This window comes from Tauraco erythrolophus, chromosome 1, assembly GCF_009769465.1.
Source record: "Tauraco erythrolophus isolate bTauEry1 chromosome 1, bTauEry1.pri, whole genome shotgun sequence".
Taxonomy (NCBI): Eukaryota; Metazoa; Chordata; class Aves; order Musophagiformes; family Musophagidae; genus Tauraco; species Tauraco erythrolophus.
In genome coordinates, this window is record NC_141465.1 from 28,279,959 (window position 1) to 28,305,593 (window position 25,635).

Sequence of the window (25,635 nt, forward strand, 5' to 3'; positions counted from 1 at the left end):
CTGCACAAGGAGCTGGGAGGGGAGACAGCTGGGCGAGCTGTCCCCAACTGACCAAAGGGATATTCCATATCATATGACATCATACTCAGCATAAAAAGCTGGGGGAAGAAGAAGGAAGTGGGGGACGTTTGGAGTGATGGTGTTTGTCTTCCCAAGGAACCGTTACACATGCTGGAGCCCTTCTTTGCTGGAGATGGATGAACACCTGCTTACTGACGGGAAATGGTGAATGAATTCCTTGTTTTGCTTTACTTGTACACGCGGCTTTTGCTCTCCCTATTGAACTGTCTTTACCTCAACCCGCAGGCTTACTCGCTTTTACTTTTCCAATTCTCTCCCCCATCCCACTCAAGAGGAGTGAGCGAGTGGCTGTGTGGTGCTTAGTTGCCAGCTGGGGTTAAACCACGACACTTGTCTAGGAAAATTTATTTTCTTCACTTGCAGAAAGTGATTCAGCCAATCCAGAGCAACTCTCCTTGGTCCTCAGCACAGTTGTCTAGAGACCACCGGAATGACTGAGAAGAGAGGGCTTTACAAAATAGCTATGCCCAGTTTTCTATAGCACACTTGGGGCTGTTGCAGCAGGTGTCCATAACCTGAACTCCAGGGCCTTTCAGGCCTACCCTTTGCTTTACATGGTCTATTCCTACAAATGCCATGTCTTGTTGCGGACTACTGATGCCTCAATCTTCGGGGATCACAACCCAGAAGGTCGTTGTGATCTTCCTCGTATATCAGAAGGCTCTAACACCCTCCAAAGGTCCTTGTCACAACCAAAGGTTTCTAACAGAGAGCTTCAAGACGCTGCTCTCCAGGGGCTCCTATCACTCCAGTCTCCAGGAGGGAACTGCCCCACTCCCTCCTGGGAGTGCCCCACCTTTAAACCTCCATGAGTCACGTGGTTTCCGGTTGACCAACGTGACTCACAGCACCTGTCCTAACAAGACACAGGTGCTTTCTATTGTAGTAGCCAGGATCTCCCCCAACAATTCCCCCTTTCTTTTTTTGAAAAAAACAAACACCTGGTAGCCTTTAGGGCTTTCCAATGTTCCAGTTCCATTTTTCATCGCCATTTGTCAGATGCCTTGGAACAAAACCGTGGGGGAGTCGTTCTTATGTTTTCCTGTCATACCATGTCGGTGGTGGATATATCCACTGTTCTGATGAGGTTGGATACATCCACCCTGGTTGTTCTGGCTGCTTAATCTGCGGCTGCCGCAACATTCCTTCAGGGGTCTTTTCCGGATTAGTTTGCGGTTGTTGCAGTGTTCCCGCAAAGGGCTTGCCTGGAGTATAAGACATCTGTGCATACTTTCTCTTTCTGCTGCTCCTCGGCCGGCCATTGGATTTGCAGTTTTTTGCGAGATGACCTATTCTCCCGCACTTATAACACTTCAGTTTATTATCTGAGGCCATCAAGGTGGTTGCTAGCGCGGTCATTTCATGTTCCACGGACCCGACCTTAGCACATGCAATGACCATCTCCTCTAGGGAGGGGTCCCCTGGGAGTACTTCAATAGCTCTTCGGCAGTCAGCGTTGGCGTTATCCCTTGCGAGTTGTTTTGTCAACAGGGCCCGTAGATTGCCGTCGTAAACTTGTTTTTCTATAGCCCCTTGCAATCTTTCTACAAATTGTAAGAAAGGTTCCTTGATTCCTTGTTTAATTGTAGAATACCTCGCTTGGGGTTTCGCCATTTCTATGGTCCGCATGAGGGCCTGCATTCCTATTTGTTTGATTTGCCCAAGAATTTGGGGATGCCATTGGGCCTGTACCGCCGGATTACTAAATACCTGACCCGTTCCCATCAGGACATCTGCACCTACGGCATAACATGGGTCACCTTGGGGTAACTGTATATTTTGTAGTGCCTGACGGTCAGCCAACTGCCTCCATGTGCTCATAAAAATGGAGCGTTGTACCGGCTGGAACATAATCTGAGCTAGATGTTGAAAGTCATACGGCACCAATATTTCCAAGTTTAGTAATCGTAATAATTGTGTTACTGCTGGGGAGTTTGGCCCATACTGTGCTACCGCTTTTTGTATGTCTCGCACGACTTTCCATGACCAGCCCAGGTATTGATTGGGCTGGTTAGAACCCGGGAGGGTCAATTCCACAGGGAATACATTTGGCCTTTCCCCCATTTCCATCATGGATAATTTTTCGTTATTGACTGGCAGCCCCAAGACTTGAGCCAAGTCCCAATCCCCAGCCTCTATTGCTTTCATTTTTATTTCGTTCCAAAAACGGACCGGGTCACGGCGTTGAACTATTGCTGTAGGGGTTCCCAAGGGGTTTGGATTTAATAAACAGATAGATTCTAGTGATTTTTCCCTTGGTGGAGAAACCGGTGGTAATTCCTTAGCACTTGTCTTGGAGGTTTCTCCTGAAATTTCTTTTGCTACAGGGGGGGTCATAGCCTGATGCAGTATCTCCACTACAGCTGCCAATTGCTGAGATACTCCTTGGAGCATTGTTACGGCCTGGCGCACTAGTGCTGGCTGCGCCAAATGTACCTGGGCCGGATAACCAGATACCGCGGGATATGAAGTTGCCAAGGGTGGGGCCAATTGCTTGAATGGCGGAGCCGTAGGCATAACGCATCCTGAGGAGGAAGGGGGGGTTGCTGGGGCAAAGGGTGGGGGACACTCCACTATTTCCTGCAGGGTGGGGTAGAGTCCCTGCATAGTCCCCGCAACTTTATTGACCTCTGTGAACAGCGAGGATACGTCTAACTTGCTGTCCACGCTGTCTGGGGTTAGTCTTCCTTCAGATAGTTCGTTGCTCCCTTCATACCCTTCACTTGCAGATACATAATCTGCTAATTCCTCTTCCTCCTCTTCTGCTGACCCCTTTTGGATTATATTATCTAGGGCCTCCCATGTACGCAGCAGGTCGGTCCGGCCCTTTTGATTAACCACAGCTTCATAGAGTAACTTATCCCCCAACCTTTTCCAAAGTTCTAGGTTAAAGGTAGAGGTGAGGTTGACTAGATCTTCATGTCCCGCTGCCCAGTTGAGTAGGTAATATAAATCCTCATTACTTATACTGAGCCCCGCAGCCATTCCTGCAGATTTGAGAAAGGTGAAGGTCTGGCTTTCCTTTACAAGATTCTGACCCATGTTCACTCTCAGCGGCTCACCTTGTTCCAGGTGTCTTGGTCAGTCCGCAGCTCCTGCCGCTCTCAAGCTTCGGTCTGCAGTCCCAGTGGTTCCTGTTCCGACGAATCACATCGGGGTCACCAATTGTTGCGGACTACTGATGCCTCAATCTTTGGGGATCACAACCCAGAAGGTCGTTGTGATCTTCCTCGTATATCAGAAGGCTCTAACACCCTCCAAAGGTCCTTGTCACAACCAAAGGTTTCTAACAGAGAGCTTCAAGATGCTGCTCTCCAGGGGCTCCTATCACTCCAGTCTCCAGGAGGGAACTGCCCCACTCCCTCCTGGGAGTGCCCCACCTTTAAACCTCCATGAGTCACGTGGTTTCCGGTTGACCAACGTGACTCACAGCACCTGTCCTAACAAGGCACAGGTGCTTTCTATTGTAGTAGCCAGGATCTCCCCCGACAATGTCTCATGTAAATCCATGCTGAATATAATTTTAAAAATATTAATTTGTTTGTTCAGAAATGTTCACACTGTCTGAGTTCCAGCAATTCCACATAGGAAGAATGTTTCTCAAGAACAGCTTTGGTGGACCAAGAGTAATTCTCTCCTGACTACATTACATCCCACCCCTTGGGGTCATTCTCTTGGAAGAGCCAAACAGCTTTCATGAATTATGTCAGCCAAAAATAATTTTATTTATGCATTGCTACACAAAGGCAAGGCTGCCAGGGAAGGGGTAGGAAGGGCAGCCTTGTTCAGTCTGGTCTTCATTAGACATCGTTTTGTCACTAAGTAAAAACCGTTCCTTTTTCTCTTTGCGTATTCACATAGCCTGGCTGTGGTCAGCACTGGAGATAGCTTGGAAAGGTATGATTTGTGTTGGCAAGAGAGTGGCCAAGCTGACAGAAACTACAGTTAATGTACATAGCAGCTGCTGAAGGACAAAATGGCATCTGCTGTGTATATCAGGTCTGCACCACACTACCTCTGTGCATGGTGATGGCCTCCCAGGCTCTAAACAGATGGTTGCTATGCAGATTCAGGACATCTATCAACCCTGGTCTTGGAGCACAGCCAGGAACATCAGAGCAGGAATCCTAGGTGGGCAATCAGACTTTCTGTGAAAGGTATTAAGCCAGAGGCTTGCAGATGCAGTAGCAGATCTCTCTTTTCACTGCAAGGGTGAAGCAGGTTCTTACTTCAGTCCTCATCTTCCTTCAGGGAGAGTTTGACACAGAGTTATCTCTGCAAGGGACGAGGGCCATCCTCTCTAGCAGGCACCTATTTCAAGTGTGGTACCACTAAAGGAGTGAGCTCTCCCACAGAGTCCTTTTAGCAGCTGTGCTGTGCAAGTAGTCCCTAGGAAATGTTGTGAGAGTAGCTGCACATCCTTGGAAAATGCATGTTGTCAGGCAGAGCTATATAGTTCAAAAGCATGACAAACAGTGAGATGATAGATCTCTGTGAAAAAGTTCAACACCTCAGCTCTGCTCCAAGGAAAACTCATCAGACTCCCCATAGAATACTCCAGGAAAAATAACCGTTATGAAGTTCATATTATTATTACTTTTAAGGTAAAAAAGCAAATTAAAGTATCAAGGTCTTTCTTGGGTAGGGAAAGGGGAAGGAAAAGGGGAAGGCAGTTCTTATTCATCTACACCACAATGAAAGAGAACTGCATAGACCTGACTTCTTGGGTTTTAGAGTCGCTCTTTAGTCTCACTCGGTCAGATAAACACAATGTTCAAGGGAAAGACTCCAGTATTTCCTTTGGAGGAAAATCTGTTTTACAGCAATGGAGAGGAAAGCTAGTCAGAAATGGCTGGAAAAGCTTCTGTGCCTTAAGCACGTACACTTTTACAGCCCTGCCAGGCTATAAGCTCCTTCGCAACAGCTTCTCTCCTTCACCCTCTGACCAGGTGAGATTGTGCTGCTGAGGCAATAAAACGGTAAAACTACACAGACCAGCTCTTTGAACAATAGACTTTCTGTTTAACAGAGATATACTACTCCCAACCTTTGCCAGAATAAGAGAAGCCAAAATGGAAAAGCATCGTGAAAAATGTGCCTGTTCTGCTAAAAGACTTTTAGTCAATGATTAGTTTAAGTAGCTTGAACAAAAGCAAAGTGAGTATTTTAACATGACGTCTTCTTAATTTGGATCCCTGAGAACATTTGGGAAAGTACAAACAAAATGAGTGAAGATTTGTTCCAGTAACAGCCAATTTCCCCTGTAATTTAAAATACGTAGAAGGTACTACTCCCTTGCCAATACAACCTCCTTTATCCCTCACTGGAGGCAATAAGCCACATTTCCTCACTCAGTCAGAATAAACCTCAATTATTCCAGAGAAGCATAGACCACTGCCAATGGGGAGAAGAGGTCTTAGGACAATGTCATTGCAGTGTTGCAACCTAATCTTACTACCACTGAGTAAAGACTTCACTCAATTAGAGGTAGTAACACGTATTTTTGGAGTAAAATACGAAAATTAAGAATTAAAGTTTTTAAATACTCTGCATTATTGCACTTACTAGTTTAACTCAAAGAGTTTCCATGCATGATCATACAGCCAAAGACATAATACACATGTGCTAGTTTTGTCACAGTATACACACTACATTCATAGAATCATAGAATCGTCTGGTTGGAAGAGACCTTCAAGATCATCGAGTCCAACCATTCACTCTGCACTGTCAGGGTCCCTAAACCATATTGCTCAACACCAAATCTACACGGGTTTTAAACACCTCCAGGGATGGGGACTCCACCACCTCCCTGGGCAGCCTGTTCCAATACTTCACAACCCTCAGAAATTTTTCCTGATATCTAACCTAAATTTTCCCTGGTGTAACTTGAGGTCATTCCCTCTTGTCCTGTCATTCATAACGTGGGAGAAGAGACCGACTCCCATCTCCCTGCAACTTCCTTTCAGCATGGGCCAATTTACAATATGCTTCATCTTTTAGTCAACAGTTGTCTTCATCTGTCAGTTTCCAGAGGAACATGCCATATCTTTATAAGAGGAAAATGTACAAGAGAAACATAACAATAGCTAAAGACACTCATTTCAGAAGAAAATGAGATTTTAGTACAAACATTTACTCAGACCAAAAGACTTTTTACAGCTTTCTTTCCCTGCATTAGTTTCATACCTGACTATCTAGTAACACATTGAAAAGGGCCACTTAGTAATGTCATATTTAAAAACGCAGGGACGATCGGATAACTATAGAAAACAGAGATTCATTCTGCACTTGTAGCAACAGGAGTTCAGAATGTTGTTTCTATGAGTAGTCAACAGTATTTGGGGGGCTGGGGAAATTGATAAGAAAGCAAGAGTTACATCTTCTCTTATCTGTTAACCCTACACCTTCATATTAAAAATCCAGGTGCCGTCTGATTATAAAATACTCCTTTACCACCCAGTTTGCAACCTTACAGTCATCGCTCTTCTCCTTCTCACCATAGTTTATTTTATGAAATTGATTTTCCTCTTTCAGCTTCTTCATCTTCTTTCCTGGAGTAATCCAGTTTTCCTTCTGTATTTGTTCTTAAGAACTACTTATCTCTCCTAGAGCCTTCTCATTACTCGTACATCTGTTCCTGAAATCTGTCTTCCTACAGTCAAAATTTTTGTACTTAGCTATGGAAAAAAGCAAGCAAAATGTAGGGTTCAGTTCAGGTTCAACATGACTAATGTAATCCAGTTTGGTTTAAGACAGGTGATAATGCTACCGATAAAGAACTGGCTCATTCATGTGAAGTTTACACAGAAACCTGTATTCAAACTCTGGCTTAAAGCATTGTCATTTCTTCTACTTGCCATAGCCCAACACTAAATCTTTTACATCTTCTACTCCAGCACTGGAATGAAAGACAAGGTGAGTTACAACAGATATGTACTATTAAAAGCTGTTTCCTCATGTCTCAGCCTGTTTGTTCCCGATCCTAAGAGCAGAAGAAAAGGAGAAGAAGCTTTTCTCCTCTCTGAACATCAGCACTGAGACTGGCCTTTGCTTGGCTGATTTTAGAGCCTTTTAGAGCCAATGGAAAAAAAAAAAAAAAGGAGGGAAGAAGGAGGGAAAGGCAGATTCACTGTGTTACACTAACTCAGAGGGTCAGCTGCCTATGATCCTGGGTCCAGCTCTGATACAGCCCAGCTGTGAGACCTCAGCCCAAGTTTCTGATGAAATTGCCCGAGATGAGAAGATCTGTACAGCAGAGCTGTGCAAGATAAGAAAGATAAAATTGCAGAGGTAAGACTGCTGAGGTGAAGATAAGTAGTAGCTCAAAGATTCAAGGGGAAAGACACCAACATGAGAGGTATACAATCCTAAAGGGAAAAACAGAGAACTGACAGCAACTCAGTAACCTTGAGGATCAACTCATTCCAGGGAGCAGTAGAAGTCTATTCCTCCCTACCTGACTAAAAGCTGCCCAACTGCCTTGTCAGCAGGCATTTTTCAGCTGCCTAATCACAAGTGGAGAATATACTGATGCTTAGCATAGCTGCTCATTGGTTACTATTATTTACTACGTCTGCATCAGGAAATTTTGTTACACTTTTAAGATTTGTACACTCTACTAGCAGAGTCTGTGCCCACAGTGATCTGGATAGGAATTATAAGAATATCTTAGAGAATTCTGTCCTTTATTTGTTTACGATAAGCTTACAGTATTTACCTCTCACTTACCTGTCAGAGTTCATTCAGTCACCACTTTTTCTTCCACTACAAAACTGCATGGGTTTATCCTAGGACCTGTCCTGTTTAAAATCTTTATCAAGTGTCCTGGGGGAGGCAGAAGAGTGCACTTACAGCAAGTGTGGAGATGACACGAAACCAGGAGGTTCATACATTATAGAGAGGCCTGCCATTCAGAGGGGCTTAGACAGCTTGGAGGAACTGGCCAACAAGAACTTCATGAAATTAAACTAGGACAAATGAAAGTCCTCCATCTGCACAGGAAGAGCCCCTGGCAATGGTACAGGCTGGGACCTGACTGAATGGAGAGCATCTTTGTGGAAAAGATCCTGGAAAGCTGGGCTGATAGCAAGCTGGGCGTGAGCCAGCGGCATGCCTGGGCAGCACAGACAGCCAGATGCCACCAACCTGGTCGGGGGGCTGGAGCTCTTGCCCTGCAAGGACAGGCTGAGGGACCAGGGCTTATTCAGCCTGCAGAGGAGGTGGTTTCCAGGAGACCTAATAGCCATCTATCTGAATCTATAGGCAGGTTATCGAGAGAACAGTGCTGGGACCTTCCCAGCAGTGCATGATAGGGAACGAGGCAAAGCACCTAAGGCTAAAGAAGAGAAGGTCAGACTAGATACAAAGCAAAAAAAATCCCCAAAACAGGTTGCCCAGCGAGGTTGTGTGATCTCCGTGTTTTGAGGTTTTCAAGACCTAAGTGGAGATAGTCCTGAGCAGCCTGATTTGATCCTGCTTTGACAGTAGGTTGGACTAGTGACCTCTTGAGGGCCCTTCCCACCTTATTGACTCCGTATCCCTGTGTTGCTCTGCATTCTCTGGTCAGAGAGAACAGTCCCTTTACTGACCTAGCTTTCCTAGGGAAATACTCTTCCCTCCCACGATCATATCCCACCACCCATTAATTTGAATCTATTTGTTTTCGATCAGGTTAGTTTAAGGACAAAAAAATTAATCAAGCTAGATTTTGTTCAAAAAAAGTTCCATGTCTGTAACCTGAGGCCCTATTACTTCTAGGTAATGTGTTACAATACCACCATTTTATTTTAAACAGTCATAACGATTGTTTTTAACAAACTTACACACCTTAAAAGTATTTGAAATTATGCTAAATTACTATATTTTTGAAGGGAAGTAAAAATGATCCTCATAAGCAAAAAGTTACAGAGCTTTATAAAGTTCCTATGGAAATATCTACAAGCCAAGTATGGTAGAAGCAATGTCTATATTGCATAGACTTATTGCAGACTACAATGTCTATATTGCAGACTACTTAACATATAACAAGAAGAAAGCGAGTTCGTATATTGTTGTGTGTAATCACAATTCCTCTGCTATTGGGATCTTTTGAAATCAGCTCCTATACTTGCTTTTATAACAGGTATTTCAACACAATCAGGATAAAGAGGATATACAGAAGAACACCAACTTGACATGCCTCAGAGATTTTATCTTTGGGTGGAGTGAAAACTGTACTTCAAGAGGCTTGTTGGTGGGGGAGAAGAGATTGGTATAACTTTGGCATTAAGGTAAAGGTTTCACTGACTTTTTTGCTTCTTGCTTATATATGGGCTGTATGCTTATGTAAAAAAAAAAAAAAAAGAGGTTTATGCTTAAATGTATGTCCTTAAAAGAGTATTTGGTATTAAAAGGTTACTAAATCAAGGTGTACGCACACAGAAATATCCAAACACACAGAGATACATACACAGAGATATACTTGAGAGGTTTCACTGTAAGAACTTTGATGAACTTACACTAAATGAAGTCAAATTATTAGGGCAGAATCTCATTCAGACTCTGTCATTAGTGTCTGATCCCACAAACTACATAGTCCAGCTGAAATCAGTGAATTTTAAACAAGAATCAGAGGTGCCAGGAAAATTTCTTGGAGTAAGTGTAAAGTTATACTTGCTTACTCTAGTAACCTCCCAGTGGAAATAAGAATGCTCCTGTTTCTATATTCCCATTGCAGCCCTCTAGACCCGGATAGACAAAAGTAATTTCATTTTTTTGTATTTTGAAGCTGGCAAACCTGCATGAAATTAAAATCATCTGCAAAGTTTCTATTGAAAGTACAAATCTGTAATCTGTCTCAGAGCTAAAATGGAAACCAAGGCACTCACAGTCGCCTGGAAGCTGTGAGTTTGGAAGTACTTCCACGTTGTTCGCTTCTTCATAGATAGGGGACAGGAAAAGACACAGTTTGTGGCAAAAATCAAAGCCAGAAACAAATACATGCACTTGCAAGGCTATGCTTGTAATTTCTCTGTGCTATCATAGTTTGATGGAGAGGGAACTGAAACAACCCGTGTCAAACAGGATATGAAGACAAATCAAGAATTTAGTATCAGCCTTCTCAGAGCCTACACTAACACTGAACAAAACTGATCTGTACTGATGTGCAAAGGTCACTGATTTAACTGTGCAGACTCAGTCGTCACTGTGATTTAAAGTTGTTGATTGTGCCATGCCTCGACTTTCCCATTTCATATCCTTGTCTTTTTCTACCTGCTTGTATGACGTCATTTCAGGTTCATCCTCCAAGTCATTCCATCTGTACTGAAAACCTTTCAAAAGACTTGCATCTTCTATCAGGGTAAAATGTAGAACAAAATATATAGATCAAAATGAAGTTTTTTCCTATGCTGTCAGCTAAATCCTCTCTCCTGGAGCCTGATAATATAAAAACATACCTCTCAATGATCAACTTTAATTAGTGATGTGTGATAGTGTAACTCAGTGCAATAGGATTATGCATAGTGTTTGAAAGCACAACATTTTTGGAAACTTGAAGAGAAAAAAAGATGATGTTGGGTTTTGATATTTACAGCTGAACCTACAGCTTTTATCAGACAAAGTAATTTTATACTTGTTTTTTCTAACATTAGTTCTGTTAGCTATTTAGCATTCTGAAAATTCAGCATATCAATCACTTCTACTGAAGTATCAAAAACTTTCACATTCTTCTACTACTTCTAGAGGTCTTTGTTTTTTAAGGAAAATACAACAGTACATAAATATTCCCATCAATTATGTACTCTAAAAAAAATTAACAGAATGAAATTAGCAAAAATCATTCATATTTCATCATCAATTACTCATACAATAATGACTAAGCCTTCAAATATTTATACCTAACTTCAAATGCGACTGCTTACAATCACTGGATCCATATCCTCGTTAAAACCACTGACAAGCTCATAGTTGATTATATAATTAAGTGCACATGCAGGATCAGGGATTTCATCTTCAGAGACAGCAATTCTATCCCAGCAAGATTTTTCTTTCAGAAACATCAATAACTTGTCCATTTACTTCAGTCTTTAAGATTGTATTTTTCAGTTTCTCATTTCTAAACAAAATTCGCAGTCCCTTCTGGTTGATGACTTACACTCTGCATGTATTATCTTATTATTCTGCTCCTCCTGCTTTATTTTGTAAATTATTTCCACCTACTTGTTCATTTATTTTTACTTCATGGAGTAGTGTCAGCCAAACTCCATGTATACATAAAAGTTATGCTCACTATGTTCAAACATAGATCATTTCTCTTTCATCTTTTTCCTCAAATGTATTTCTTTTTATTCTAAACTAAGGATCAAATGACATCTTCATTTCTATTTCTTCCACACTGGCGCATTTTAATTGATCTGCAAAAGATGTCAGACTGTGTTGAAGCTGAACAATAGAGCACTTCAATCAAATGCCAAAGTCATCTGTTACAATGTTTTCTAAGCAAAAAAATAAGAATGAAACTCAAAGACTGGAAGAATTCATGGCCTTATTGTTTAATTTTGAAACAAAAATTTCTATTTATTTAACTACTTCGGGTTGAACAATTTCTGATCTGATGATTTATCTACAACTCCACATCATCAGAGTTTCACATTTTACTTGATTTTCAGAAGTCTCAAAAAGGTGATATTACTTCTCAAAGTACAGGTTTTAAGGGCTTTTTTTTTTTTCAGATTCCCCTTTAAAATTACCTTTTGTAAAAATGTAAACATGATTATGCCAGAAGGCAGAATGGCAGATATTCTAAATCTGGTTTTTCTATCACTTCTGTAAGTATGTGAAATGCACAGAGGAGACAAGAAAAAAAAAAAAAAGACACACATAATACAACCTACATAGTTTTGAAATTGTTGCTAAATCAATGTTTATGTTTTGCCCTGTGTTAAAATGTCTGGTGAGTTATGATGAAAAATGAAAATAACTCTTAAATGAGTTAATGAAAAACATGATGAAAAATAACTCTTAAATTATGCAATACCTGAAAAACTCAGCTGTTCTTGTCAAAAACCGTAGAAATCATACACACAGTGGAAGTTAATTTAACTGTAAACTTGAAATTAGACTGTAACTTCATCAATGAGGGATCTAGGAGGAATTCTTCCACCTACAGGGTCTACATCTGAATTTCTTCAGTAATACAAAATGATTAGAAGATTAGCACAGATTCAAGTAGAAAAAGGTACCTGAGGCAGGAATTTATGTGCCTGTGAACTGTCTGATGATGCTCAGACCTTAGGCGGGGCTGCAATGGATAGATCAGCTAGTTTGCTGTAATCAGCCTTAAGGGCAGTATAAGTTATTCTAGAACATTGTATCAGCTACCAAAGCAATCTGTAATTAGGAGACCACATAAACATCAATGAATATACTCAAGATATGAAGTAGATTTAAAAAAAAACCAAAAAAACAAAAAAAAAAACCTGACACTACCACAACATTCTTGAGCTAAACTGCCAAAGTGGCTATTCCAGCTGCTCAGTGCTCAGGTAACCAGATAACTAAAAGTTTTTAATTGAGCAGTTGACAAGTGTTCTTGTCACATGACCAACATCAGACTGGGAATCACCAAGCTTCACTGAGAACAAGATGACGACAGACGATCTGATTCTTGATGCCCTTTCCAAGATACTGTGGTGCTGAAACTAAAACACCCTTCAGTATTGAGAGCTACAAGCTTTGACCAACTCTTTTTTCTGTTGAGGACCAAGCTCAACAGTGACCAACTGAAAGAACTGTAGAATCATGGAATCACAGAATCATAGAACCATAGAACCACAGAACCATACAACTGGTTGGGTTGAAAGGGACCTTAAAGATCATCTAGTTCCAACCCCCCTGCCATGGGAAGGGACGCCTTCCACTAGATCAGGTTGCTCAAAGCCTCATCCAACCTGGCCTTGAACACCTCCAGGGATGGGGCATCCACAGCTTCTCTGGGCAACCTGTTCGATTGTTTCACCACCCCCACTGTAAAAAATTCCTTCCTTATAGCTAATCTAAATTCACCCTCTTTCAGTTTAAAGCCATTGCCCCTTGTCCTATCAATACACACCCTTGTAAAAAGTTCCTCTCCAGCTTTCTTGTAGGCCCCTTCAGGTACTGGAAAGCTGCTAGAAGGTCTCCCTGGAGTTTTCTCTGCTTCAGGCTGAACAACCCCAACTCTCTAAGCCTGTCTTCACAGGAGAGGTGCTCCAGCCCTCAGATCATCTTTGTGACCCTCCCTATGTGGCCCCATAGACAGTCTATGTCCTTCTTCAGATGGAGGCCCCAGAGCTGAACACAGTACTCCAGGTGGGGTCTCACAAGACCAGAGCAGAGAGACAGAATCACTTCCCTTGACCTGCTGGCCACAATTCTTTGAATGCAGCCCAGGGTATGGTTGGCTATCTGGGCTGCAAGTGCACATTGCTGGGTCATGTTTGGCTTCTCATCAATCAGCACTCCCAAGTCCTTCTTCTCAGGGCTGCTCTCCATTCATTCTCTGTCCAGCCTGTACTTGTGCTTGGGATTGCCCCATCCCATGTGCAGGACCTTGCACTTGGCCTTGTTGAATTTCATGAGATTCGCACAGACGCACCTCTCAAGACTGTCAAGGTCCCTCTGGATGGCATTCCTTCCCTCCAGCATGTCGACCACACCACACAGCTTGGTGCCATCAGCAGACTTGCTGAGGACGCACTCAATTTCACTGTCCATGTCGTGGACAATGATGTTAAACAGCACCGGACCCAATACTGACCGCTGAGGAATGCCACTCGTCACTGGTCTCCACTTGGACATCGAGGCATTGACTGTAACTCTTTTGAGTGTGACCATCCAGTCAATTCTTTATCCACCAAGTGGTCCATTTGTCAAATCCATGTCTCTCCAATTTAGAAACAAGGACATCATGCAGGACAGTGCCAAATGCTTTGCACAAGTCCAGGTAGAAGATGTCAGTTGCTCTTCCCTTATCGACCTGTAACCCCGTCGTAAAAGGCCACCAAATTTGTCAGGCACGATTTGCCCTTAGTGAAGCCATGTTGGCTGTCACCAATCACCTCCTTTTTTGCCATGTGCCTTAGCATAGTTCTCAGGAAGATCTGCTCCATGATCTTGCCGGGCGCAGGGGGGAGACTGACTGACCTGTAGTTCCCCAGGTCTTCTTTTTTTCCCTTTTTAAAAAAGGAGGCTGTTTCCCCTTTTTCAGTCAGTGGGAACCTCACCAGACTGCCACGACTTCTCAAATATGATGGATAATGCCTTAGCAACTTCATCTACCAGTTCCCTCATGACCTGTGGATGCACCTCATCAGGTCCCATGGACTTGTGCACATTCAGTCTCCTTAAATGGTCTTGAACCTCATCTTCTCCTACAGTGACAGTACTTCATTCTCCCAGTCCCTGCCTTTGCCTTCTGTGACTTGGGCAGTGTGACTGGAGCACTTGCCAATGAAGACCAAGACAAAGTCATTGAGTACTTCAGCCTTCTGCATATCCTGGGTAACTAGGTCTTCTGTTTCCTTTCAGAGAGTGTCCACGTTTTCCCTAGTCCTCCTTTTATCACTGACATACCTGTAGAAGCTTTTCTTGTTGCCCTTGATGTCCCTGGCCAGATTTAACTCGATCAGGGCTTTAGCTCTCCTAACCTGATCCCTGGTTGCTCGGACAATTTCTCTGTATTCTTCCCAGGCTACCTGTCCTTGCTTCCACCCTTGATAAACTTCCTTTCTATGTTTGGGTTTGTCCAGGAGCTCCTTGTTCGTCCATGCAGGCCTCCTGGCATTTTTGCCTAACTTCCTCTTTTTTCGTATGCACTGCTACTGAGCTTGGAGGAGGTGATTCTTGAATATTAATCAGTTTTCTTGGACCCCTCTTCCTTCCAGGGCTTTATCCCATGGTACTCTACCAAGCTGATGCCTGAAGAAGTCAAATTCTGCTCTCCTCAAATCCAGGGTAGTAAGCTTGCTGTGCACTTTCCTTGCAGCTCTAAGGATCTTGAACTCCACCATTTCATGGTCACTACAGTCAAGGCTGCCCTTGAGTTTCACGTTACCCACCAGCCCCTCCTTGTTGGTGAGAACAAGGTCCAGCAAAGCACCTCTCCTCGTTGGTTCCTCTATCACCTGGAGAAGGAAGTTATCATCGATGCATACCAGGAACCTCCTGGATTGCCTATGCCCTGCTGTGTTGTCCCTCCAACAGATATCAGGGTGGCTGAAGTCCCTCATGAGGACCAGAGCTTGTGAACGTGAGGCTGCTCCTGTCTGTAGAGGGCCTCATCTACTTAGTCTTCCTGGTCAGGTGGCCTGTAGCAGACCCTCACGACAATGTCACCTGTCCCTGCCCTCCCTTTAATCTTGACCCACAAGCTCTCAGTCAACTCCTCATCCATCCCCAGGCAGAGCTTCATGCACTCCAGCTGGTCTTTGACATAGAGGGGGACACTTCCTCCTTGTCTCCCGTGCGTGTCCTTCCTAAAGAGCCTGTATCCTTTCATTTCAACACTCCAGTCACAGGATTCATCCCACCACATCTCCATGATGCCAATAAGATCATAACCCTGCAGGTGAGCACACATCTCTAACTCCTCTTGTTTATTCCCCATGCTACGTGCGTTTGCATAGAGGCGTTTAAATTGGGCCCCAGATGAATCTGACTTCCTGGCTGAAGTCAGGAATTCCTTTCTGCTGCTCTTCAGGTACTCTCAGCTTGTCTTGATCACGCTTGATATTATCCCCCTCCCCCTTCAAGTCTAGTTTAAAGGCCTGCCAACAAGCCCTGCCAGCTGTTGTGCAAAGACCCTTGTTCCCCTTTGAGAAAGGTTAATCCCATCTGGTGCCAGCAAGCCTGCTGCCATGTAGGCCATCCGATTGTTGAAAAACCCAAAACTGTGGTGATGAGACCAGCCACAGAGCCACGTATTAATAGACCGGACATGTCTGTTTCTTCCAGTGTCACTGCTCGCAACTGGAAGGAGAGAAGAAAAGACAACCTGTGGTGTAGATTCCCTCACCAACTGTCCCAGGGCCCTGAAGTCTCTTTCAGTCGCCATTGGACTTCTTTGTGTTGGGGCTTTATCACCATCCACACGGAAGGGCAGTAACGGGTAATAGTCCGAGGGCTGTACCATGTCCTTAACCCAGGCGCCAGGGAGGCAGGAGACTTCCCTAAGAGGAGGCTTTGCTCAGCATATCAGACCCTCTGTTCCCTTCAGACAGGAGTCAGCTACAACTATTACCTGTCTTTTCTTCCTCATGGAGGTGGTTGTGATACAAGGGGTAGGCCCTTCTGACCCTGGCGACATCTCTGGTGTGGATGGACTGTCAGCTACATCATCCATCGACGGGCTTCCACATCCAGAGCCTCATACCTGTTGTGCAGATTCACCTGGAAAGGCGAGGTGGGCAAGGAGAGGGTTCACCTGCAGTGCTGAGCACGGACTTGCCTCCATTCACTCCTTTCCTTTAAGGTACTGCCTTCAGCCTGGTGGGGGAAGAATACAGAATCCCCTTCATCTTGGGGTTTTTCTTTGTGGCTCTTCCTGTTTTCTGTCTCAGGTTGGGCAGAGCATGACACCACCAGTCTCTCTCTTTCTCAGACTCCGAAGATGTCTCAGAAGGTGATTAACAAAACACACTCACCATTTGGCTTTAAACTCTTGGTGCAGAATGTGATTAGCTGCTAGGTAGTACAGTAGCCTCTTACTGGCTGCCACAGCTGAAGTCCATCCTACTGTGGGAAGAAGAGGAAGATCTACATGTCCGCTACCCTCCCTCCATTCTGTTGGAGAGGAGAGGCTCACTCCTGGGCTTTTCATTGTTGTTACAGTAACAATTTAGGAATCACATAATTTGTCAACTATAGATTTATAGTGTCCTCCCTAAAAGGAGAGTCTCTGTACAAACATACAGGACTAATGAATTACACTGTATTTAGGAACTGCTAGAAAAACCTCACAATAGACGTTTAAGCTAGACTCTTGGCAAACCTACTTTTGGGTGCCCTACAATTCTCAGATAATGTAGTGTATTGAAAAAACTTCTCCCTCACAAGTGTATAAATTGGGTGATTTTGGAATAAAAGAAGAGCTATCCTAAAGTATTGCCATGCACTTATACATAGATACAGTACATATACATATATACACACACATATATACATGCATATGTGTATATATACAGCTTTTCCAAATTTGAACTGTGGAAGCTTTTTATTTTAAGAAAACCAGGAGTCTTTAGCAGATACCTTATTACAAAATCCTATCCATGCCCATAGCTGTTAAAGATGAACAAAATTTGCATAGTATTCGCACAAAACTCCAGACAATATTTGTAATTCAGATTTGGCTTACAATATATTCATTTACATTTTATAATGACTTTAGCAGACAAAAAAGCCAAGAATGAAATAGGTTTTTTCCCCAGCTACCAGAAAGTAAAAGAGATATATTCAATGCATTGGTAGTAAGAGCACAACTTCAATTTTGAACATCACCGTCAACAATAAGAAATAGCACCAGCCAGATTAAGTACTTATTTTGCCCTAGGCACTTTATGAAATGCAGGCCCCTTGAGCACCACCCTCCTCTTAAAAAATTGGCATCTGAAATTCTAATGAAATCTCAACTGAATAAGGGACTGGTCCTCTTTCCTCCAAACATAGTAACTCTATATTCATTCCTTCATGCACGCACCTAAAACCCCATAAAAGTTAATAGGACTTACATGCGCACCTAAGGGGGAATAGCCCTATAAATATTCTTAAAGGGCAGATAGAGTGTAAAAGAAAAGTCTTCACAAGTAGATTTTTTTTTTATGATGTAAAAATATTGCAATTTGGGAATAAGTTTCAAACAGGAAGAGCAATGGGATGAATTTCTCACCTGGCTTTAAATTACAATTGCAGGAAACCACACTGGTTCTTTCAAAACTGAAGATAATAGCAAGTCAGAAGACTAGTTATATCTTTCTGCTATTGAGAATAACTTCAGCAAACTCCTTCAAAGACAGTGCTGCATACATAAAGATTGATAAGTTTGACTAACCCTTTAAATCCCTACCTTCACCTGTTTTCATTTCTTTTCCATAAAACAGGACACCACATTTAAAATAAAATCTCGAAGTGTTCTAAGCACATTTTCGGTTTTAACTACAGTTGAGGTAAACGGTCATTACATCTGTTCCTTTTTTTGCTCACAGAAGAGACCAAAAGCCAAGAAGAACAAGCAGATGTAGATTTGCTCTCATTTGTTGAGTTTGCAAAACCATGAATGTACGTAATAAAAACATAAATCCAACTCTGGGGAAGAAAGGAATGGCACTGTATTTTTCACAGAATTGTGGAAACCAGCTCCACAGATAATAAATTTGTGAACTTAATAACGCTTCACTAAATCAGTGGCTGTGTTACCTCTGTTTCCACATTAGGGAAATACCAATGTAAGATCTTATCAGTGCACAGAAACAGGAAACACCATACACATCAGGCTGGCCCAGGACGTTACCCAGCATGACACAACAGTGACAGCACTTTCTTACCTATTTTGCCTACACAAGCGCTTCAAAAATCCAAGCCAGCTGCTGCAAGGGTGGGGAGAAATTACACTGCAGCAGAGAGGTAAAATCTTTCTCTCAGTCAACAAACAATAGTACCACTCTTCACAGTCCCATCAACGAGATCAGCAAAGCTGCCTGTAGGGCTCACACATAACACACCTTGTTGTCCTCCCCAACACAACAGGTCTTTTTCTCCCCTCACCTTCCCAATCTGTGAAGTAGCCATATTGCCATGCACAGAGCACCTGCTGCACTTGCTCCCTGTTCCCAAGTTGTATGTACTTGAATGCACCTGTTTCTTCTCTCTACCCATCCAGTCCCTTATTTTATCCTCAATACTCTTTCTCAGTATATTTTGGGATCTGAATCCTAGTCTTTCTTTAAAAATTGACACCAATTCTTAGCTTCTCCCCAAAGGCTTTATACTCCCCCTGCTCTTCTGCTGCTCTCAGCTTTACATTCCAACTTAGATTCTCTGTGCCATCACTGGGTTCGGTTCTCCAGCCTTCCACTCTCACAGCACAGCAAACTAATCTCATCCTCAGTTTCTTAACCGAATTCCCACATTTTTCCAAATGAAGCATGAACAACCCGGTTCCTGCTCTTCCCTCCTATATGTTACAGGCTCTTTTTCTAACCTAAAACAATAATTGTCCATCTGTCTATACTAGGACTACATCTTCTGTATTCCAATGAATGGAAAATGAAAAAAGAAAGAAAAAGAAAAAAAAAAAAGAGAAAGACTAAATCCCTTGCTTTGTATTTCTGTGTTCCGTCAAACCACAGCTTTGAAAATAAGGAAAAGTAACTAGGAAATTTTAAGATCCAGCATGATTGCTATAGAGAAAGATCTCTGCATATTTATTCTAATGCATTTACCCGACACGTGTACACTAGTGTCTACAGAACACGGGCAAACTAATATTTTTCAAAAGACATTCGATTTCTCCAAACTGGGACAGCTTTTTTTGAAAAAGTAGAAAAAGGCACATCTTTGTCATAAAACCAACCTACATCCCAAATGTGGCAAGTGCTTTAGCCCACAGGTCTGCTAGAACTTTGCAATTAAGGGGCTGTAAAAATGTTGGCAAGCAATGTGGTTTTCCCCTAATTTCATTTCTCTGAACAGGTTGAGCCATTTTTCTGAAATTGTCCCAAAATACTCAGCCTAAGTGTACACCCAATATGGAAAAATGTCCACATCAGTAGGCAAAGTTAGGCAGCAAAAAATAAGGAGTTATAATGAAAATACTTTGGCAACCTTAGTCATTCCGCAGCACTAGGACCCAAGAGCTGAAGGTGTGATAATTATCAGGTCGAGTCTTTCTTCACTGCACTCAATTTTATTTAACTCTTATACTCCTTCTCTCTTCTTTTGTTTTCAAGTTTTTTGCTGACTAATTCTCTGCAACCTTTGGGCACATTTATTGCTGACTCAAGACTCCCACACCACCAAATCTGACTGGGACTCTGGGGCAGGAGCACAGTTAAAAAGTATTGCAAAGTCAGACAGGGTGAACTATCATGCCCAGGTGTTTGCTACTGATGGTAAATGCAGAATAACTGAACACCCTCAGAAAGTGTTGAGACTGCCTTTCTGACAAAAATAGTTTATCCAAAGAGACAGCACAAATTTTTATCATAAGTTGGACCCCAAGCTTTTTAAGTCAGTGATTCATCATTTTGTTTCACAAAATTTGGAGCAGCCCCCTTGTTCATCAGAAAACGCAGTAGCTGACCATAGATGAAACCAAGTGCTATTAATATGAGAAGCAGGAGGACGCAAAGCAGATTTGGGAAAGGAACAAATTGTTTCTCACTCTCTGCGTTCCCTCCCCAGACACAACTTTATTCCTAATGCCTTTTCGAAGTATCTAGCTCAAACGAGCAATTGAGTCAGAGTAATGACCTGACCTTTTCCAAGTATTATCTCACCCAAGACCCAATTGCTTTAAGACAAAGAGCATATAGTTATTCAAACTAGGGAGGCATTTTTCTGCTAATGGAAAGCAAGCTGCCATTTTCCACACTGAGCAGCACCATTTCAGAGCTGTTGAGCCCTGGAGCTTTCTCTAAGCCTTCTGTATCAAAACCTCTACTACAGCACTTCTCCAAATCACTGAGTTCTGATAACTGAGTATTTAACTGAAGCCTAAAACTATTAAATACAAATTGCATTAAAGTAACAATAAGGATTTGATTAAAGCCTAGAATACCAAGGGTTGAAAGGAGAGGGAGAGAGAAAAACAGAGGGGGAAGTCAGAATCGAAAAGCTCCCAAAATGCAGAAAAAGGAATCCATAGTCATGTCTAAGCTCTGAATTTTTGCTGTTCTATAAGAAAGATAATAAATGAAAAATACAGTATGCTGATTGTTTTGACTAAAAGAACTTGCCTACAGACCAGCAACTTGTGACATTTTTTAAGACTGATTAACTTTGAAACATCGGATAATGAACTGAAAAGAAATTACTTAAACCTTTAATTATAGAAAAATCAACATCTGCTCCTTTCATTTACACTAGTGTCTTGTGCAGAGACTACAAAACAGTACATGTCTTTCCTTCATCAGCTATTTCCTAATTTTTCTTTTCATTAAAAGGAAGGAGAGCAAAGTAACAAAGAAAGGGAAATCAAATGCAATGCAAACAGACTCAAAAATTATATTTTAAATAAAATCTGATGCAGTTGCTGCATTTTTTAATAATTTCACAGTGAGCCATTTTAAATGTGACCTTCAAAGGAAAGACACTCAGGCTTCGGGAAGGGGGAGGAGGAATTTCACATTTCACTGTTGATGAAGTCTTCTTACCCTTTTTTTTTTTTTTTTAATCTTTTTCTTGCCTTATGCTTTGCTTTAGAAATGTAGGACCTGACTAAACTTAAGAATTCCATGATGACTGGAGAATTACAGCAATGGCATGAAAGGTGCTCATAAGCACATGTATGGTCTCACAAAGAATTAATTGGGGTTTCTGCTATTATTCTCAAAAACTGCTGGCCATATTTTACTTGCAATTGCAGTTTGAGCTAGTGGGCCTTTCCCGCATTCCAAAGTACAAGTGAGATTTCCACTTAGGTGGGTACTAAGCTGGCCATAAAGACATACCCAATAATCTTCTAAAATAAATCCACAGTTCTCCATAAATCCCAAAACTTTGTTCCCCAAGTAAATAATCATACAGCAACGCATATTTTTTTTCAAATCAAGAAAGAAATTCTATAAATTTAAAAACATATAAGCATGTATTAGAGAAAAACTTGATAATCTAAGAGTTAACATGAACAAACATCCAAGATAACTCTAATCAAAACTTACTTCAGGAGAACACAAGCTTAACATTTGCGAAGATACAAGAACTTTACTAAGATGAGAAAGAGAGGATTAGTTCTGAGAAGAGGTTGTTGGGAGGGTTGTCTTTTTAATTAGCAACCACTTACACCAGTAACTAGCTTTGTATATAAAAGAAAGTTTAATAATTGCCACTTAATTACAGCTTTAATAGAGACACTGGATAATTTAGAAACCTGACAAAGAAATCAGAGAATAATAGATCTGACTTCTCAAGTATTTCTAAGCCGGTAAAACTCAGAAGGGTTATGCTACAGTTATAGCTCAAAACGTTATGTTATAGCTCAAAAAAGAATATAAACAGGACTTAATCTTTAGGAAAATGTCACAATGGAAAATTAAAAAAAAAACTTTAGAGCCAAGTAAGCCATTACCTCCGCTGTTGAGTCAAAACAAAAGACTGCTATGTATTGTTTTGTGCTCCAGACAGAAAAACAAACCTGTCTAACAGCCAGATCAGGATGGCCATAGCCTTTTTGTCTGTTTATTCAGTTGTAAAAAAAGGTTTTGTTTATCCTCCTCTAAAAAACAGCCAAGAAGGGAAAAATGGTGCAGTTTGCTGATGTGCAGTCTACACAGAACACTGAATTCCCCTAACTCACACTGAAGTTCAGTAGGAGGTAGGCAGGTCAGCACCGGTCAGAAGTAGGTCACTTATTTCTAAGAAAGATAAAGTAAAAGATACATGGTTTCCAAAGGTTTTTTTCCAAAATCATTTCACTCAAAGTTTTAAGAAGCTTTTTTAAATTTCTTTCCCCTAACATTTTTTTTTCCAAAAACAAATGTCTTTTTTATTTGGAGGAAGCCTGCTTTTCTTTTTCTAAATCCTCTCTCCAACAGAGGCAAAAAAAACACTGCAGTGTGCAGAATAATGAACAGTAGGGGACTGAAAAGGGATAGACAGAATAGCAGTTTCATAGCAGTTTCATTTTGCCCACTGATATATAATACAACTTTTTAAATAAAGCCAAAAAGGGGAAATTTTCTCCATTAACACATCCATTAAATTTTCAATACTACAAAAAGCTATTTTCCAGTAAAAACGTTTGACATTTGTTAAGGTGACAAAAAGTGGAACTAACGAATGTGAATATATAATTTTCCCAGGAAGGCCAAAACTACAGATATTATGCATAAAGCTTAGTTGTTGTGTTTTAAAAAAACTTTTTCTTATTCAGCCTAGTCCAAAACAAGTAAGTTTTTCTCTAAGCTTGCACTCAACTTCTTCTCAGAACAAACTAGGTGAAACCATGGCATCAGCAAAGCCGTGAATTGGGACCACACTAAGATTGAGAAAAAGACCTTCTAGAGCGGGTAAAGAAGTAAAAATATACTAGCAGAACCAGAAATTAACGTCTTTCTTGTGTGTGTCATCCGATTCTACCCCCAAAACGTCAGACTGTTCACAAGCCTGATAATTTTAAAAACAGCTCTTTTTTTGACCACTGAACATCTCGAAAACACCACAGGATGTGCAGGACGCTGCGTTTTTCAGCTTTACGGCTTGCTGGAGCAGGCTGAGCCCCGGTGGATTCAGAAAGGCTACTCACGTGTTTCAAGACAAGTGAAAGACAAGATCGTTTCAAGAGAAGTTTCGAGGCGAGATCCGTTTTTCTCTGGATCCGAGCCGACGCTGAGCACCGCTCCGCCGAGCACAGCGCAGCCGCGCCCCGGCGGTGCCGGCCGCGGGCACATGGCCGCCGCGCCGTCGCACACCGCGTTTCACACCGACGGCGGGGCGAGCACGACGGGAAGCGCACGGCACCCGGGCAAGGCCGTGTGCCTGACACGGCATCCTCGTCGTCTGCAGGCTTGCCGTCCGAGGCCCGCAGCCGCCTCCCGCGGCCCGGAGCGCGGCCTCCGCGTGCCCGTTCCCGCCCCGCCGACCACGGCAGCCCACACTGACCCGAAGGCAGGCTCCTTCCCCAGCTTCGCTGGATCCATTCCTCCCCTCTCCTCTACCCCTTCACCGCGGACCCCCTCGCTACCAGTCAGCCCTGGGCAGCACCTCACCGCAGGCCCCTGGGTAGCTGGGGGGCAGATGGAGGGTCCTGCCTCCCCCGCCACACGACCGCACTCGGGCGCCCCGACAGCCCCTTCACCTGCCCTCCGGCGCTGTGGGATCGCTCCGCTCTCACCGATGTGCGGGCCTTCCACGCCACGGCTGGAACAGCGCGGGTCGGCGGCGAGCCGCGGCAGCGCTGGGGCTTCTCCCCCAGCCTCACCTCCGCCAGCCCTGGGGCCAGGCAGGAGGAGACCGGTTTCCAGCACGGGCTCAGACCCCGAGGCATGGAGACTCACTTCTCCATCGGCAGTGCTGGGCGAGCTCAGCACCCCCTGCCCGACGCTCTGCCCGTCCCCAGCAGGGGCTGCCTGTTCCCCCCGCAGCCAGCATGGGGCAGGGCCGGAGGCGGCGGGGACTGACCGCCCCTGAGCTCAGCAGGGCTGGAGCGGCAGCCGGGCGTAGCCTCCCAAGGGGCAGTGCTACCCCCGCCCTCCCCTGCCCCGTCCTCCCTTCCTCTATCCTGTCCTGCTCTCCCCTTCCCTGCCTTGCCCTGCCCTCACATTTCCCTCCATATCCCTGTCTTCATCTACTTTAAGGTTCCCCAAAAGGCAGAATCTCCCCACAATGCAAGGCCACGTTTGTCTTCCATTATTATTCCCCAATCTATGTCTGAAACATGAAGCTTAACCTGAAGTTTGTAATGTGAACTCGTCACCTGCTGTCAAATCTTCTGCTAGGCTTCTGTGCACCATGCCCAGCCTGCAAATTGCTTGCAAGAACTGTATTGCTGCCATTTGTCATTAATATGAGGCGCGCCATCATCAGCCCCAAACCTCAAAAGCATTTCTGGTTAACCTTGGGAAATCTATCAAAATTATGCTAACACACATTTGTCAATCGCAGTGTGGCAGATTTTGCAGCAGTCGCCCTTACAATCAAATACCTACCGGAAATTTCTATGAGATGCTGAGCTACTAGACAGCATGTTTGTCAAAGCATCAAAATCAAGCAAATGAACAAACCGTGTTTTGGTGTTTGACCAGGTATGTCAGGACAGATAGGAGGGTCCAAGCTAAGAGTTAACAGATAACTGTTTGTGCAGACAGGACTTAGAACTGGAACCGTTTCTCAAGCCACTCAGTCTTGTTCTCTGACATTACAGAGGTCACCTTACTGCAGTTCCATCCATAAATACATCAGGTACAAAGGTCCTATGTCTAATTCAACCACCTTCTCCTAATACAGAAAGGCTATTTCAAAACCGAATTCCTCGAGAGTTACAAACTTTCATCCAATTCCAAATGTGGGTTTTAACCATGGCCAGTTTTCACCCACTTCTTGCACTAACACTGACTTGACTTTAAACAGTCCTTCTACTTCAGTAATCTTTACCTGCCTTCATGTACCTTTAAAAGATAAACATCTCCTTTCAGATTTCATTTTGCCAAACTCCTGTAGCATCCTCATGTTGAACGGGGTCTCTGTTTCCTGAATCCTCATATCCATTGTTTGCATTTGCAGTTTCAGTACATTATTCTTGAACATAGAATCATAGAATCATAGAATGGTTAGAGTTGGAAGGGACCTTAAAGATCATTTAGTTCCAACCCCCCTGCCATGGGC